We start from the raw sequence: 20,162 nt of genomic DNA on the forward strand, positions 1-20,162 counted from the left end.
ATTTTATGGACACACACACTCTCTCTCTCTCTTTCTCTCTCTCGTGTATGTCCAGGTTTGTGTGTATTATGTGTGTTTTTTGAGTAGATCGATGCTCATGATGTCAATCACTGGATCGTCTGGTCCAAACTTGATTATTTACAGACTGCCGTCATATAGCTGGAATATTTGCCGAGTGCGGCATTAAACAAACAAACAAACAGGGAAAGGAGAAGAATTCTGCATGAAGCTTTGAAACTGTTTATACACAGAGAAAGGTGGCCTCATCCGGACTGTAACACTTTCAAATAATTGTGTGTGGGTTTGTTTAGCGTCAAATCATATTTTCTTAAGATGGCAAAAAAACAGGCAATTCAAAAAATGAAAATCACATCTTGACCCATCAACGCAACACGACACTGAGTAAACATACGGCAGAAAGAGGTTTACAATCAATATACACTCAAAACAATGGAGGGGTATAGCTTTGTAATCCAACACTAACATCCTCATGATGATTGCGCAATCAGTAGTTGAATACAGAGTCACTGTGGAGATTTACACAAACAATCGTCTCTCACCAACTGGTGACAAAACACACATATTACATGGGAGATCAATCGGTCGACATAGTCAACTGATGTACATGTAACTGATATTATGAACTCTGGCTAGACTTGGTATTTCCCAAGGCTTAAAAAGACCTCACATCAACATAGACGATAGATCGTTCACTCGTCATGCTAAGTTTTATCATTCAAATCGGGACAAATCGCCCACTCACTCAGCAGCGCTGCCGTGAGTATTGTGTTGTACGCTTAAAACGTGATAAACTGTTATCAACGACCGGTAGCCGGGCTATTTCCCTGTTGAGCTTAACATCAGCCACTCACAGTTCCGTAGAGAGACTGGAAATCAATGGGGAAAGAAACTCTGTTCGAGTACCCTCCGCGACACGTCAACATATTTTGATCTCCGACCAGCGCTTGCCCGAGATCACGTGACATAGGCTGCAAGCCGACGACACTGGCTTCTTTCCAAAGCTTTTTTCTTCACCCAGTTTAAAGTTGTATAAATAGGTTGCATGTTGAACCCATGGGAATACTTGATCATACTTAATAATATATATGAGCAATACATGGTTGATGTTATGACGCAGGAATGAGGCTGCCAACCCCCTTTTGGTACGAGGAATTCGGGGGTCTATTTAGAGGGAATTCGGGACTCAGCAGTGGTGTATCTGATACGCATATTTAACATAAAAAACAGAACCTAAAAAAATCCTCCATGTATTTCTTTTGTTTGATACTTCTTCAGTAATTAAACCTCAAATCGCACCCTTTCCTCAATGCTTTTGACATTTAAGTGTTAGGCAGTATTTTAGATTCAAGGCTGAGCAAAGAGTGAAAAACCTAGCAATATTCCAGTTGTATGACGACTGCCTGCAAATAACCGAGTCTTCACCAGACAATTCGTTGATTGGTTTAATGAGCAAAGATTCAAGTCAACCAAGTCACCATCAACCAAGTCACTGAGCCTGACAACCCAATCCTCGTATCACCAGCATTGCTGGGAATCCCCATTTCGCCTCCAACGACCAGCAACCGGTTGCTGGGGGGCGCATTCTACCCCGGATCCCCACGGGGTCAATGAACTTCCATACTATTCACTAATTGAAACCTATTTACTCAGAGGCGATTGGATAGGCTAGTGCTTAACGCGTTCGCTCGTCACGACAAAAGTCCGGGTTGGTTTCCCCCAATGTGTACAATGTGTGAAGCCCATATCTGGTGTTCCCATTCGTGACATTACTATTATTGCTAAACGCGGCGTAAAACCACATATACTCACCATTTATCCAACCAGTCAATGAATCCGAATATCAATTACTGGTTGACTACAAAGTTTTATCAACTGTTAACAACAAATACACTCTTCAAAAAAAGAAACGCACAGGTAATATGTAGTTCATTAACCTGACTACACAAAAAATCCGGTATATAAATTTGATATATGCTATTGGAAAATGTTGCTGGCCTGATATTCGACAAAGGGTGCGTCAAAACGCAGCCATTGTCGATTTGCATTGTTTTCACACTTGTTCAAAAATGTCATGGAGGAAAACAGTAAAGCAAAATGCACGTGCAAGTTATTGCATTCGTAACTCGTGATATTGGCTATAAAAAAGCAGGCATAAGCCAATAATTTGTCATTCAGTTGTCAACATTGCCGAGACTCAGCGCTGCCGATGGGAACATCACCACAGGACGTATCCAAAGAGGGGAATCGCTGTCTTCTGTTGCACACCACTTCAACGTCCACCACAGCATTATTTGACCTCACCTCCTTCATTGATCGCCAGAGGGAGCTGTTTCGACAGGACAACGCTCCACCGCACACAGCTCGTGTCACGGTAGACTACCTTCATGATGCCAACGTCAACGCCTTGCCCTGGCCGTACGTCAACGCCAGAACTCGCCGTAGATACTCCCACAACTGGCCGACGCGTCACAAGCAGAATGACGCAGAATTCCGCAGGACAGAGTTTGAACACTTATCCAGTCAGTGCCGAGGAGATGCAGAGCAGTGATTGCGGCCCGGGGCGGTCGCACGAGATACTAGCAATGGATAACAGTTGTGTCCTTTCTTTATTTTTATTCGTATCGGAAACACTATTTCGCGCCCGGTAAAATTCAGATTAATTATATCAAGGTTTGCGTGATATGTATGTGTCATAAACTATACATAACATATTAAATAGCTCTTTACAAATCAGATGTTCAAGCGCTACCGGTTTCAATCGATTTTGAGAACAACCACGCGGCGTCATATTTACTTCTTCTTTCTGGAGTTGCCCTTGGCCGAATGAAAATGCACATTCACCGTGCGTGAGCTGTTTCTTATCACACAGCCCAGGTATGCCTTACACTAATGCACCGTGAAGATCCGGCCTGGGCTTGTCCTTCGTGTAGAATGTCACAGTAGAGGGGGCTGTTAAAGGTGGGCTGTGCTTGGGAAAATTGGCAGTCCCAAAGTTTGATTCCAGTAAGTCAAACATCACAAACATCAACTCAATCAAGTATTTTTCGATAACCCTCATTATCAGAGACAATGTCTTAGTTTCACAGTTAAACTGACACTTCACGACTTGGACTGAAAATGTGGAACAGACTGTGCAGCATAATACCTTTTTTCAGACACCATGTCACGCAACAAACATGAAAATATGGGGAGCCTCAACAAAATGTGCAGGTAGAGCGTCGTTATGCCAAGGTTATCGACATCTTATTACTTTTTCGGATCACCAATACAGTGCGTGGTTTTTTTAATGAAAATAGTGGCAGGTGCCAGTGTGGCGGGATACGCTTACCCTTTTCGTGAGCACCTGTATTATCACTGATTTTCAGTGATCCATATGTAATAAACTGTGAAGACGGTGAAAGAAATGGCAGAATATAAGCATTATTACATATAATAATAATGTTTGAAATTTTCAGCAAGGCTACTTTAAGGCTGCATGGGTGCATGCATGTTCGGGCCGAGACGTTAAAAATGGTGATCTTAAGAAATATGTTCAAATAAAAATATCGTTTCTTGTTTCAACAAAATCAGTAAACGTGCTATCGTCAATGAGTCGATTGTTTACTGGCCACTGTCGTATGACAGGAGTAGGGCTGTGCGGCGTTTTGCAATGGAAATACACTTACCTTTTTATGCAAATTGTGTTGGAAGTGGGGCGGGCGTGCTTGCCCGGTTCGTTGGCGCCTGGTATCGTCGCTGTTTTTCGAAGGTCATTTTGTGTGTTTTTCACTGTTGTTTGCCTGTTCCGCCAAAAGGAATATGTCCCGGCTAATGATTGGGTCTGGTTGTTCTTTGGCGTTGACACAGATATATATGAGTATATTGTTCATGATCAACATGCCCGCCGAACAGATAACAAATATATCTTACTTATCGTTTTAGATAGAAAAACTATTCAACGGACTTATTTGTCCTACATTTTAACCTTTGAGTGCATTTGTGTCTGTCATCGTCCTAAGAGATGAAGGAATGTTCGAAGTTTAAGAGACACTAGGCTTACGAATGGTGCAAGATCGTAATTTCAAGCTTTTGTCTGTCTTGTTTAATGCATATTTCTCTTAATTTACAATAAACTATGTCATTAAACACCCTGTCCTGACTATATATGGTGTTAAGGAAGGGAGATTCCAGTATGGACGGCTAACAATAGATTCACGATAATGGGTCGTAACAACAATAAGTTTTTCACTTAATAAAAGTGACGCAACACATGAATAACCAAGAACAAGTCTATATGTGTGTAAATTTACTCAACTCACTTTTTTGACAGACAAAGAAGACACAATATTCATCTTTGAATTAGACCATCTTGGCAGTTATGACATACACCGTCATTTACATGATATTTCCTTTTGCAACATATGTATTTCTGTTAAAGTTTTGACACAGATATTCTTAGTGTACTCAGGGTCTTGATGAGTTCTTTATCTTGGAGATTTGAAATGAATCTACCTGTCTCCAATTGAGTCTTGAAAGTGTGATAACAACTTTGATAACACTGGTATATGCTGTAATTATGTGTGCCTTCATGTACCCGTCGGGGCGTCGGAGTAGTCTTGTGGTTAAAACGTTCGCTCGTCAAGCCGAAGACCCGGGTTCGATTCCCCACATTGGTACAATATGTGAAGCTCATTTCTGGTGTTCCCCGCCGTGTTATTGGTGGAATATTGCTAAAAGCTGTGTAAAACCATACTCACTCACACACTCACTCACTTACTCATGCTCCTCTTAATCTGTGCCGGTTCGCTCTCATTGTGTGGTTCTAGGGTTGTCAGTGCCAAACCCACGATCGTAGCTAAGGCCTGCATCAGTCCTTCCACATCAAGCTTACACACTGTAAAATAACTGAAATAGTGTTCAAAGCGGTGTTATATCAAACGCACTCTTTGACGAAGAGTACACGTGGATCTATGCAACTATTCGTCATAATTTTGTCATGTATAATCGATTATCCAGTGTATTCTATCTCAATTCTATTACGATAAATTTCCGGAACCCATTGTCTACCATAGCTTCGTTCTGAGCCCGATTCGAATGAAATGACGCAACAAATAGCCGTCCAATCAAATTACTCTTAAGAGCGAGAGAAATGTTGTGCAAAGTTAGAGAGAAGAGAGAGAAGAAACGAGGCTACTGGGGCGAAATGGTCAAGGATATTTATCATTATAGAATCGTGATATGACACATTGGATAATCGAGGATTCAGTGAATGAGGACGTATTAATGTATTGAATAAGTTAACTTTACTCAATGTTCCCGTTCCCTTTAATACTGCTCACTCAGCTCAAACTGTAGAAACATCAGGAAATCTATGATTGGTATTTAAGCAGAACAAGACAACTAACTTTTTGTAATGAAATTAGGAATGAGAACTGTGGACTTGGCGCATTGACGAATACAGAGCATGAACTCCACGTCCACTATTCAACCGTCTCAAAACTGCCGTATTACAACTTATAAACCCCAGTGACCTCATCCTATTGTTCTCCAATCAGTTTAAATCTCATGTACGGGAATGTTCATAAGGAAAAGTGTGGAATGATGTAAAATCAAAAGACAAATGTTATCTAAACATTTTAATGGATCGAACTGGCAACCTAATTATCCGTAGCCTTGTGAGTAAATCACAATGCTTTTAACAATCACTTAATTTTCAAGTACATGTTCGCTAGCAAGATATATTTTCATTAAGTTGACACGCCGTGATATAACTGGAATACTGTTAAAAGCGGCGTTAAACCAAACTCACTCACACACTCCTACATAAAATCGATTATACTGATTTTATGGACACACACACTCTCTCTCTCTCTTTCTCTCTCTCGTGTATGTCCAGGTTTGTGTGTATTATGTGTGTTTTTTGAGTAGATCGATGCTCATGATGTCAATCACTGGATCGTCTGGTCCAAACTTGATTATTTACAGACTGCCGTCATATAGCTGGAATATTTGCCGAGTGCGGCATTAAACAAACAAACAAACAGGGAAAGGAGAAGAATTCTGCATGAAGCTTTGAAACTGTTTATACACAGAGAAAGGTGGCCTCATCCGGACTGTAACACTTTCAAATAATTGTGTGTGGGTTTGTTTAGCGTCAAATCATATTTTCTTAAGATGGCAAAAAAACAGGCAATTCAAAAAATGAAAATCACATCTTGACCCATCAACGCAACACGACACTGAGTAAACATACGGCAGAAAGAGGTTTACAATCAATATACACTCAAAACAATGGAGGGGTATAGCTTTGTAATCCAACACTAACATCCTCATGATGATTGCGCAATCAGTAGTTGAATACAGAGTCACTGTGGAGATTTACACAAACAATCGTCTCTCACCAACTGGTGACAAAACACACATATTACATGGGAGATCAATCGGTCGACATAGTCAACTGATGTACATGTAACTGATATTATGAACTCTGGCTAGACTTGGTATTTCCCAAGGCTTAAAAAGACCTCACATCAACATAGACGATAGATTGTTCACTCGTCATGCTAAGTTTTATCATTCAAATCGGGACAAATCGCCCACTCACTCAGCAGCGCTGCCGTGAGTATTGTGTTGTACGCTTAAAACGTGATAAACTGTTATCAACGACCGGTAGCCGGGCTATTTCCCTGTTGAGCTTAACATCAGCCACTCACAGTTCCGTAGAGAGACTGGAAATCAATGGGGAAAGAAACTCTGTTCGAGTACCCTCCGCGACACGTCAACATATTTTGATCTCCGACCAGCGCTTGCCCGAGATCACGTGACATAGGCTGCAAGCCGACGACACTGGCTTCTTTCCAAAGCTTTTTTCTTCACCCAGTTTAAAGTTGTATAAATAGGTTGCATGTTGAACCCATGGGAATACTTGATCATACTTAATAATATATATGAGCAATACATGGTTGATGTTATGACGCAGGAATGAGGCTGCCAACCCCCTTTTGGTACGAGGAATTCGGGGGTCTATTTAGAGGGAATTCGGGACTCAGCAGTGGTGTATCTGATACGCATATTTAACATAAAAAACAGAACCTAAAAAAATCCTCCATGTATTTCTTTTGTTTGATACTTCTTCAGTAATTAAACCTCAAATCGCACCCTTTCCTCAATGCTTTTGACATTTAAGTGTTAGGCAGTATTTTAGATTCAAGGCTGAGCAAAGAGTGAAAAACCTAGCAATATTCCAGTTGTATGACGACTGCCTGCAAATAACCGAGTCTTCACCAGACAATTCGTTGATTGGTTTAATGAGCAAAGATTCAAGTCAACCAAGTCACCATCAACCAAGTCACTGAGCCTGACAACCCAATCCTCGTATCACCAGCATTGCTGGGAATCCCCATTTCGCCTCCAACGACCAGCAACCGGTTGCTGGGGGGCGCATTCTACCCCGGATCCCCACGGGGTCAATGAACTTCCATACTATTCACTAATTGAAACCTATTTACTCAGAGGCGATTGGGTAGGCTAGTGCTTAACGCGTTCGCTCGTCACGACAAAAGTCCGGGTTGGTTTCCCCCAATGTGTACAATGTGTGAAGCCCATATCTGGTGTTCCCATTCGTGACATTACTATTATTGCTAAACGCGGCGTAAAACCACATATACTCACCATTTATCCAACCAGTCAATGAATCCGAATATCAATTACTGGTTGAATAAAAAGTTTTATCAACTGTTAACAACAAATACACTCTTCAAAAAAAGAAACGCACAGGTAATATGTAGTTCATTAACCTGACTACACAAAAAATCCGGTATATAAATTTGATATATGCTATTGGAAAATGTTGCTGGCCTGATATTCGACAAAGGGTGCGTCAAAACGCAGCCATTGTCGATTTGCATTGTTTTCACACTTGTTCAAAAATGTCATGGAGGAAAACAGTAAAGCAAAATGCACGTGCAAGTTATTGCATTCGTAACTCGTGGTATTGGCTATAAAAAAGCAGGCATAAGCCAATAATTTGTCATTCAGTTGTCAACATTGCCGAGACTCAGCGCTGCCGATGGGAACATCACCACAGGACGTATCCAAAGAGGGGAATCGCAGTCTTCTGTTGCACACCACTTCAACGTCCACCACAGCATTATTTGACCTCACCTCCTTCATTGATCGCCAGAGGGAGCTGTTTCGACAGGACAACGCTCCACCGCACACAGCTCGTGTCACGGTAGACTACCTTCATGATGCCAACGTCAACGCCTTGCCCTGGCCGTACGTCAACGCCAGAACTCGCCGTAGATACTCCCACAACTGGCCGACGCGTCACAAGCAGAATGACGCAGAATTCCGCAGGACAGAGTTTGAACACTTATCCAGTCAGTGCCGAGGAGATGCAGAGCAGTGATTGCGGCCCGGGGCGGTCGCACGAGATACTAGCAATGGATAACAGTTGTGTCCTTTCTTTATTTTTATTCGTATCGGAAACACTATTTCGCGCCCGGTAAAATTCAGATTAATTATATCAAGGTTTGCGTGATATGTATGTGTCATAAACTATACATAACATATTAAATAGCTCTTTACAAATCAGATGTTCAAGCGCTACCGGTTTCAATCGATTTTGAGAACAACCACGCGGCGTCATATTTACTTCTTCTTTCTGGAGTTGCCCTTGGCCGAATGAAAATGCACATTCACCGTGCGTGAGCTGTTTCTTATCACACAGCCCAGGTATGCCTTACACTAATGCACCGTGAAGATCCGGCCTGGGCTTGTCCTTCGTGTAGAATGTCACAGTAGAGGGGGCTGTTAAAGGTGGGCTGTGCTTGGGAAAATTGGCAGTCCCAAAGTTTGATTCCAGTAAGTCAAACATCACAAACATCAACTCAATCAAGTATTTTTCGATAACCCTCATTATCGGAGACAATGTCTTAGTTTCACAGTTAAACTGACACTTCACGACTTGGACTGAAAATGTGGAACAGACTGTGCAGCATAATACCTTTTTTCAGACACCATGTCACGCAACAAACATGAAAATATGGGGAGCCTCAACAAAATGTGCAGGTAGAGCGTCGTTATGCCAAGGTTATCGACATCTTATTACTTTTTCGGATCACCAATACAGTGCGTGGTTTTTTTAATGAAAATAGTGGCAGGTGCCAGTGTGGCGGGATACGCTTACCCTTTTCGTGAGCACCTGTATTATCACTGATTTTCAGTGATCCATATGTAATAAACTGTGAAGACGGTGAAAGAAATGGCAGAATATAAGCATTATTACATATAATAATAATGTTTGAAATTTTCAGCAAGGCTACTTTAAGGCTGCATGGGTGCATGCATGTTCGGGCCGAGACGTTAAAAATGGTGATCTTAAGAAATATGTTCAAATAAAAATATCGTTTCTTGTTTCAACAAAATCAGTAAACGTGCTATCGTCAATGAGTCGATTGTTTACTGGCCACTGTCGTATGACAGGAGTAGGGCTGTGCGGCGTTTTGCAATGGAAATACACTTACCTTTTTATGCAAATTGTGTTGGAAGTGGGGCGGGCGTGCTTGCCCGGTTCGTTGGCGCCTGGTATCGTCGCTGTTTTTCGAAGGTCATTTTGTGTGTTTTTCACTGTTGTTTGCCTGTTCCGCCAAAAGGAATATGTCCCGGCTAATGATTGGGTCTGGTTGTTCTTTGGCGTTGACACAGATATATATGAGTATATTGTTCATGATCAACATGCCCGCCGAACAGATAACAAATATATCTTACTTATCGTTTTAGATAGAAAAACTATTCAACGGACTTATTTGTCCTACATTTTAACCTTTGAGTGCATTTGTGTCTGTCATCGTCCTAAGAGATGAAGGAATGTTCGAAGTTTAAGAGACACTAGGCTTACGAATGGTGCAAGATCGTAATTTCAAGCTTTTGTCTGTCTTGTTTAATGCATATTTCTCTTAATTTACAATAAACTATGTCATTAAACACCCTGTCCTGACTATATATGGTGTTAAGGAAGGGAGATTCCAGTATGGACGGCTAACAATAGATTCACGATAATGGGTCGTAACAACAATAAGTTTTTCACTTAATAAAAGTGACGCAACACATGAATAACCAAGAACAAGTCTATATGTGTGTAAATTTACTCAACTCACTTTTTTGACAGACAAAGAAGACACAATATTCATCTTTGAATTAGACCATCTTGGCAGTTATGACATACACCGTCATTTACATGATATTTCCTTTTGCAACATATGTATTTCTGTTAAAGTTTTGACACAGATATTCTTAGTGTACTCAGGGTCTTGATGAGTTCTTTATCTTGGAGATTTGAAATGAATCTACCTGTCTCCAATTGAGTCTTGAAAGTGTGATAACAACTTTGATAACACTGGTATATGCTGTAATTATGTGTGCCTTCATGTACCCGTCGGGGCGTCGGAGTAGTCTTGTGGTTAAAACGTTCGCTCGTCACGCCGAAGACCCGGGTTCGATTCCCCACATTGGTACAATATGTGAAGCTCATTTCTGGTGTTCCCCGCCGTGTTATTGGTGGAATATTGCTAAAAGCTGTGTAAAACCATACTCACTCACACACTCACTCACTTACTCATGCTCCTCTTAATCTGTGCCGGTTCGCTCTCATTGTGTGGTTCTAGGGTTGTCAGTGCCAAACCCACGATCGTAGCTAAGGCCTGCATCAGTCCTTCCACATCAAGCTTACACACTGTAAAATAACTGAAATAGTGTTCAAAGCGGTGTTATATCAAACGCACTCTTTGACGAAGAGTACACGTGGATCTATGCAACTATTCGTCATAATTTTGTCATGTATAATCGATTATCCAGTGTATTCTATCTCAATTCTATTACGATAAATTTCCGGAACCCATTGTCTACCATAGCTTCGTTCTGAGCCCGATTCGAATGAAATGACGCAACAAATAGCCGTCCAATCAAATTACTCTTAAGAGCGAGAGAAATGTTGTGCAAAGTTAGAGAGAAGAGAGAGAAGAAACGAGGCTACTGGGGCGAAATGGTCAAGGATATTTATCATTATAGAATCGTGATATGACACATTGGATAATCGAGGATTCAGTGAATGAGGACGTATTAATGTATTGAATAAGTTAACTTTACTCAATGTTCCCGTTCCCTTTAATACTGCTCACTCAGCTCAAACTGTAGAAACATCAGGAAATCTATGATTGGTATTTAAGCAGAACAAGACAACTAACTTTTTGTAATGAAATTAGGAATGAGAACTGTGGACTTGGCGCATTGACGAATACAGAGCATGAACTCCACGTCCACTATTCAACCGTCTCAAAACTGCCGTATTACAACTTATAAACCCCAGTGACCTCATCCTATTGTTCTCCAATCAGTTTAAATCTCATGTACGGGAATGTTCATAAGGAAAAGTGTGGAATGATGTAAAATCAAAAGACAAATGTTATCTAAACATTTTAATGGATCGAACTGGCAACCTAATTATCCGTAGCCTTGTGAGTAAATCACAATGCTTTTAACAATCACTTAATTTTCAAGTACATGTTCGCTAGCAAGATATATTTTACGTCCGTTTGCCAAGAGTCATGGAAAGTATGTTTGAAACATAAACTATGTTTTCTTGGTTTTCTTTTCGATTCATAACGTAGATAAAGAACATCCCCTCGAGTTTTTATGAGATTTAAACCCTCCCACAAACCCTCCTACACAGGGATACAGACTAGGGCGGCATTAAACCCTACTGCCTGAAGCTCTAAAGCCCTGGTTTCAGGAATACATTTGCATTCTTGTGTTTAACAAGGGTTTGCAAAAGTGAGCATATAAACGATGTTAGGTACATACGTTGTATTCATCGAAAGAGTGTTCCAGTTGAAACATAAATGATGAAACGAGTTTGAAATATTCACAGAGAGAAACTTTACTTCCAAATTTGCAGCTTTGTATATACATTGACATGTCGTATTGTAACCTCACATTGAACACCTGTACTATGATGCCAATACAACAGTACATGCGCCTATCTATTATCTTTAAGATCTAATCGTTATCATATGCCAACATGACATGTTATCCATTCACTCCTATTCCTTTGTACAACTACAAAACATTTAAATTAGTTAAAACATATTTTATTGTCATAAAAGGGATTGGGCACAGGTTCCTGCAACTTAGAACGCACTCTCTAATGGTATGTTTATTAAATCAATATACAAAAGAAAGTGGTGAGGACTGAGCATACAATTTCATAAAAATATCCCAAACATATTCATGATCCCAAAACTTCATTACAGTATACATTAAATGACAGAAAGAACGTGATTAGGTAAAGCTGCATTGTCACCTCGCATCAAGTCTCTATTAACATCGTAAGTATCTTTCACAATTAACTACAGTGAGTGGATCAATTCGTTTCTAGCTGACGTAAAAAACGGACATTCAATGACAAAATATGTGAGTTTTCACATGGGCCGCAACATCGGTAGTTTGGATTCCCTTCTTGAATCCTTTCTAAATAAATCCCCTTTTTAATCCTTATCTTATATGTATAATGTTAATTTTTCTGAGACCACATGAGACATATGGTGGACCTGTTCATGTAAAAGTTCTAAAACTATGTATAAATCGAGGTGAGGTGAGGTGAACTGGGGTTTAACGTCGCGTCCAAGATTATTGCACTTACATGGCGACATGCATGCACGTGTGTGTGCGAGTGTGTGGCTGCTTGTACTAGTCCGGACTGATGTCGATTTATAGTGCTAGCCCACTGAAATACCATGCTGCAGTAGAACATGAATACCCCATTCGGACACAGCACACTGCCTCCAAGCCAACCAGTCTTTGTTTCAGACCCTTAATGCCGAGCGCCAGACAGGGTAACGTCTTTTGGTATGACACAGAATCGAACCCCGAGCCTCACGCTCTCCGGGCGGACTATAAATCGAGAGGTTTCAATAATCTTTTGTTGAAAGGGTAGTGTATTCCAGAGTTTAATTGAGGACGTTGCACACCAGGATTCAGAAATCTTTATAAGTAATAAAGGCATGCTTATATCATGAGCAGCTCCAAGGTGTGGGGTACCAGATCTTTAAGGTATGACGGTGTCATATTATTGAGTATTATCAGGTGAAACAAATTTCAATATTAGTGTTGCTACTGTTGTAATGGTGGAATAAGCTCCCTTTGAAAGCTCTGTATATTGGTGGCAGTATTGCAGGATATTTCAATTCACTCCGTCAAGTCAAACAGAATACCAGTAGTTAAATGATGTTTCATACTTCATTTGATATGTTGGTATAGGCAGTTCTTTCACAGTCAGTATTGCCGGGAACCCAAAAATGATGAACCCATAAACAATTTTCCAGTTGTTATCAATTGATTTGTATTTTTCTATAATCACCTGTTACAAATCTTGATGTGCTGAAAAGAAACATATTGCTTTATGTCATTAACGAATACCTACAAACACAGGGAAGAAGGTTGTTGTTAGCCAGATGGACTACTTTCCCAGCAGATTTGACACTTAATGTATTTCCCTCGTGCGGTAGAGGATGGTATTGGTGTACAGGGAGGAAGGTTGTCGTTGACCAGATGGACGACATACCCAGCAGATGTGACACTTACCATCGCCTCGTGCAGTAGAAGACAGTATTGGTGTACAAGGAGGGAGGTTGTTGCTGGTCAGAGTATTGAAGACAAAGCCCTCGAGGCCACTGCAAACAAGCACCAGATCCATGCAGAGGAACTTTGGGCCAATGATGATCGCATTCGAGTGTTTCCTGGTCCGTCTGAATACAAGGATTGAGCCGTACACTGTAACAAGTGTGGACGCGACATCCATCACATCTATGTACAGGAAAGCCTGTGGTATCAAAATTAGCAGATACGTTAAAATGTCTGACAACCAGCCTTTTTCCCCATCTTACACCTGTAAGTTTTAGACTTATGACATGATCAAATACATAAGTATGACTAAATTTAGTGAAAAAGCCTGGTGGTTGTATTTAAAGATAAACTCTAAATATGAGCCGAAACATGCATATGGTTAATTGATTTCTGGAGAATTTGCTCATTATGAGTATTGAGGATGTCCTAATCTAGCTATTTTGTCTTAAATAACATCACATGACAAGACACGTTATACACTATCAACCAAGTCACTGAGCCTGACAACCTTATCCTTTTATCACCAGCATAGGTTGCTTGGGACTAATTCTTACACGGAATCTCCATTTAGTCGCCTCCTACGACTAACAAACGGGCGCCGGGGACACATTCTACCCCGGATCTTCACGGGGTCAATGAACTTTGAATCGTTAAAACTATTTATCAAGGGCCGACGGGTTATCCTAATGGTTAAAGCGGTCGCTCCAAAGCCCGGGTTCGATTCCTCTTGTGTGTACAATTTGTGAAACACATTTCTGGTGTCCCCCTTCATGATATCACTGTTGCTAAAAGCAGGGTAAAACCATACTCACTCCATATTTATTCAACCAGTCAATGAATCTTAACATCATTCTCTTGTTGAATAAAACAACTGTTAGCAAAATAGAAATAGATGGTCTGTGAGGCTGTGCAGTGAAAGGTACAAGTAGGTCTCCTACAGTAACCGACTGTTGGTGTTTTGGCCTGTTTCTTATGTTTGAGTCATGTTTATGTAGTCCCGGAGAGTCCGAAGCACTTAAGTAAGTAATAAGTACGACAAGCATTAACCCTTAACCTATCGCGGTATCAAAGTAGCAACACATGCACTTTTAGGTTTTCGAACAACCGGCTCCGGTTACCGTATTTCCTCCATTATAAACATGATCTCCATTATCAGGTGCTCATAACACATGTTTTTGTTACTGTAAATCAAGCTTATGCAATTCCACGGCTTGCTGAAAATCAACGTCTACGCGCCGTGGATATGCTGCAAAAAGAAATGGCGCAAAACGCTTGAGGGAGCACAACATCCGGCCCTGACGTCCTGCGATACGCCCATTTATGCTTCCACGTCACCGACAGGCTAGCTTGGTGAAGGCAGCATCTGAGGTTCAGAAGACGAGACCGGGAGAGTATACTGTTCGCAGATGTTTCCAGGTGTGGACAGCTCTAATATTGCGGAAGGGTCTACAGGCGTCCATGAGAACGTTTTATCGACGCTAAAGTTTGGGGTGGAAGTGTAATGGTATGGGGTGGCATCACAGTCATGGGAATTGTCTGTCTCTTTCTCCAGATGTCTCTCTCTCTCTCTCTCTCTCTCTCTCTCTCTCACCCCCCCCCCCCCCCCCCCCACACACACACACACACACCTACCCACCCATATATTATGTGTGGGATGAGATGAAAACGACGCATTCGGCAGCAGCAGAACCACCGATATTTACATTGATAAATTAGTTTGTTACACTAACCCTCTTTGGGCGTGTTACCAGGTATGGATTTTGTCAATGAATTTGTGATGATTTGTTTGTTGCTCAACGCAACATTCCAGTTATATGACGGCTGTCTGTAAAAAAATCGACCCTTAACCAGACAATCCAGTGATTAACATCATGAACATCGATCTATGCAATTGGGCATGCATCAACCATGTCAGCGAGCCTGACCACCCGATCATGTTAGTGGCCTCTTATGACAAACATAGTCGCCTCTTACGGCAAACATGGGTTGCTGAAGACCTATTCTCTAAATTGTTTATGATAAAACATTGATCAGACGAATGACGATGCTATTACGATGTGATTTTCAGTGACAGAACATTTACACTACTTTATATGAAGCAGAGTTACTTTTACCGCTTGTAAATATGCGTGAATAATGATGACCGTTTCCTGCAAATGTAGGGTTTGGTAAGGCATAGTGAGTTTCCACACTGCCAACATGAAACAGAATAGACGCCGAGCCTCTAAATGCAGTCCTTGATGCCATTGTTTACTGTTTTAACCTTGTCCAGGAGGTATGTACATGTATCTCATGTAAACGTGTACCCGATCTCACTGCACCTAAGTCTGGACTATGCCCGGACCGAAACCAGGTATGTCATGTCCGCGGTTATATTTTACTGGAACAAAACATTTTATACTGAACCAACAATAATAAGAAAGTTATACTGCTCCAAATGGGAGCAGAATTTGCGATTACACATTACTAAATATTTGCAGTGTTTCGCGACTGTTTTCAGCCTATTAACGGTTTGATAACATTTACATGTTATGGTCAAATCCATGTTCAAGTTTGCTTTTTCCCCTGCAAATTAGTTTTTCATGAAGTGCGTGTGGTTTCAAACTACCCTCTTGGATGTGTTTTAATAAGGTCGATGTTTATAAAGACAAAACGCTGTAGACACCGACCCAGATATACTTCACAATCAACGTGCACGCCTTACTTATCGTCTGACCCGGAGATAGATAAAATATTTAACAGACTTGTTTGTTCTACATTTCAACCTTTGCGGGCATATTTGTCTGCCATCTGTCCAAAGGACGAAGGAATGTTCGAAGTTAAAGAGACACTTGCCTTCTTTACAAATGATTCAAGATCTGAATTTCATGTTTTTGTCCATCTTACACTGCATGAAATTGTATGCCCTCATGTTTGGAATAAGGTGTGGAATTGTTAGATTCTATGCCAATAGACGACATCACCTATGGAAAATAATATTGGCATGTGCAACTATGCCTTTATATTACACCCGCCGTGATGTTGCTGGAATATTGCTAAAAGTGGCGTAAAACCACACCACATGCTTTTCATAGGTTTGAAATTTATGGAAATAAAAAGGACAATGCCCCAACTGTTTCCACAAGTTTGATATTTATGGAAATGAAAAGGACAATGCCTCAACTGTGTCCACAAGGTTTGTAAGTGATGTGAATAATAGTATTATTTACACACATTCCAATCGTGATGAGATGTTATTGGGAATGTTTGTAACTTGACATCAAACCCCAGTACTCAGATACTCATTCATTACGTAAGTGGAGAGGACATGGTGGTGGTGACTGAGGGGAGTGGGGTATTGAGTATTTAAATGAACAGCTACTTGGCTTCCTTTGTACCGAATGAGATGCATGTGCTTAGTAATGACACAGATGGACAGAATGCATTGCAGGGATTGTGACCACGAAATGAGCTTTATACTATTTAATGAAGTTATCCACAGAGAGTCATTGTTCAACTTTTAATTGTAGTTTACCACCTGCAGATTATTGGTTGGTTCTGCAATCTACTACGAGGCACTAACTCAAACCACTACTTGGATACGTGTTAGCAAAATAATATAGTCCTAAATGTCCGCACTACATTTATTATCGTCTCAATCATTTCGAGAGAAATATCAATAATTACAATGACATATGAAATGTTTCACTGATATACAAAACGTATATCATAAATATTCCTCTAAAGATAATGGCGTAACAAATAATAATCGTTTGAAATTTTGAATGTTATTTATCAAAATTGAAAGAATGCCACTAGTGTCATTGTCTTAAATTTAGATTCTATATGTCAATTGGAGTAGGTTGTTAAGAATTTATCCTACCCAAAAAAATAATAATATGCTCTTTATGTGGTATGAAAGACATCGGTGACATCTGCCAAAACCATGCATCGCTACTATCAACTTTTGACTTGACTCTAAAACCTAAAGACATGTCCATTCCTCTTTAGTACTGGATTCCAAAGCTCCATAGAAGTCCATAGACAGAGAGATACATTGCTGGGTCCAGCAAATGTACCACCAAGTCCTATAACCCTTTATACAATCAAGGAAGGACTATCTTTATATTCACAGAAAGTATTTGAGACAAGTGGAACTAATACCATGTGGATTCTCAAAAACTTAATGGATTTGCTTGACTTTTTGTAATCTATTAAAAAAAGCCATGTTCCATTCTGTCAAAACATTTGATTTTGATTGTACACCACAATCCCAATTAAGGAAAATCTTCATTCCCTGGTCCATTTGGCCTTTGTTACAAAATTCAGAGGTTCAGGACGATTGTAACCATCAACAGTGTTGTGTATGTGAAATATCCTCCACATGTGCCTATATTATATCTGTAGATGGGGCATGGATGGCCCAGTTGTCTAAGGTGCAGTAATATGCTGTAGTCATGATCACCATCTTGTTTTTGTAGCACCACACAACTGTAACAATGTTTGATGTGGCACTAAACTCAGCACTAGTGGAACCATCAGGAGATGAAAACCACTGTAGAGTAAATACCTCTTATCTTTATTTGGGACTTTAGGTATCTACTCTACAGTGGGACTACATCAAATTTTAAAACACAATGGGTTAATCTGCATTCTACCCTGACGCAACAGCGCTTTGTAAACGGTGCTTTCTTGCAGTGCGTAACTACACACAGTACAAAGGTAGGCTATCGTAGAACATTCTGAAAAGAGGTTGCATGTAACAAATACTACTAAAGTTCAACATTAAAATACCCATAGTCTTGACTAGTTATACAAAGTGTTCACATAATTATTTAAATATAACTTGACAAATAAGTCATTAAACTCAGTCCAAAGATATATGTTTCAATTTCATCGCAACCTGCTGTGCACTGTTTGGACTGTTGGAAAGTCATTTCTTGGAAATCAGCGCAACAAGTCATTTCTTGGAAATCGAATATGCCACTTCTCATTGAAGGAGTGACAAGTTGGAGTAATAGTTTTAAATTGCTAAACGAATATATTTCTCCAACAAACTTTATGAATGAACATTCTACTTTTTATTTTATATATGTAAGTCTTATTAGTTAGTCAGCAATTACCCCGAGTAAATAAATGCCTGTCCACGCCGAAATTGGATGTGGCAGAACTTGATCTACTCTCACCTTACACCATTGTCTAAGATGTGGTTCAACATTAACCTGTAAATGTACTGGGAATGAGCCTGACGGTACAATGTGATTGCCAACGGAACTTGAGCATGACTGAACAGCGGCCTTTTAGGCTGACGACGAGCAAGCTATTTTGACCAGTCAATTCCAAAATTTTATGGATTCAACACCAGCGTGTGAAAGAAAATTGATTGTGCGTGTTCTGAATTTCATCAGATTTGGCAAAATGTTATGATCCAGTGACTGTCCTCTGACTTCAGTTATGTTAGGACATTGTTTCCATGGCCTTTCGAATGGAAGAGTGTTTTCGGATGTACTTTTAAATGCCCTCCTACCAAATCCTTACAGTGGTGGTTGAGGGAGATGGCAATGAATATCGATCACCAAATTTGTGAACAACATGTTGTCATGAATAAAGTTTCTTCAAACACGTTTTTTTTTATAATGTTATATATTACTTTCATTGTTGTTTGTTTATATGAGGAAATTGCCTGTTTCGAGTCAGTTTCATAAACATTTCATTTGTATGTAAAATATGTGCCTTTGTAAAGTCTTGTAATCTCATCATCGAAGCTGTCAGGGTTACTGCAAAGAAGATATCATCGGCAAAAACATCCGATATCAAACTACTGCATTCCCTCTATTAGATGCTAGACCATCTATTAATTTCATGAGAGCTGTTGACCCCACGTTTATTAGAGACCTGGCTTGTATTGGAGACCCAGTGTGCAATAGAAGAAATATCGATACGTTTTACAGTTCATATGGGGGTGATCGATCGGCAGTCATTTGTTTATGAATCGATATGTAGGCTATCGAAGTATTCATACACACGTTTTTTGTGTGAAAAGACTTTTTTAAACCTGTTTTAACCAATCAGAATCATGCAATCTTCAATGTCATGGAAGAATTCTGAATTGCCAACCTTTTGGTGTATACTTTACTGTAGAGGCATCAGAAATATGTTTTGTATTATGTCATATACATTGTCATTGTATCAACTTTACTGAAAATGAAATATGATTGCAATGTTTACTCTGTGATGACTATCCATGAAGTGGTGTTTGTCCACAGGCAGTTGACAGTCACTGAAGGATTCAAATTGAAATATAATGATACTAATATGAGACTTTTGATTTGGTCATTACAAAAGACTGAAAACCGAATGTATAAAGTTTTATTACTCTATAAAAGAGGTGATTTGTTCAAATACCCATATGATTTCTGTAAAAGCATGATTGTGTCCGTTAATGTTCATAACACTTGTATTGGAGGACAAAAATATATACACATGTATGACAAAAATAA

The sequence above is a fragment of the Haliotis cracherodii genome, unplaced genomic scaffold (assembly GCF_022045235.1).
Source record: "Haliotis cracherodii isolate W230 unplaced genomic scaffold, xgHalCrac1.p SCAF_4, whole genome shotgun sequence".
NCBI classification, from domain to species: domain Eukaryota; kingdom Metazoa; phylum Mollusca; class Gastropoda; order Lepetellida; family Haliotidae; genus Haliotis; species Haliotis cracherodii.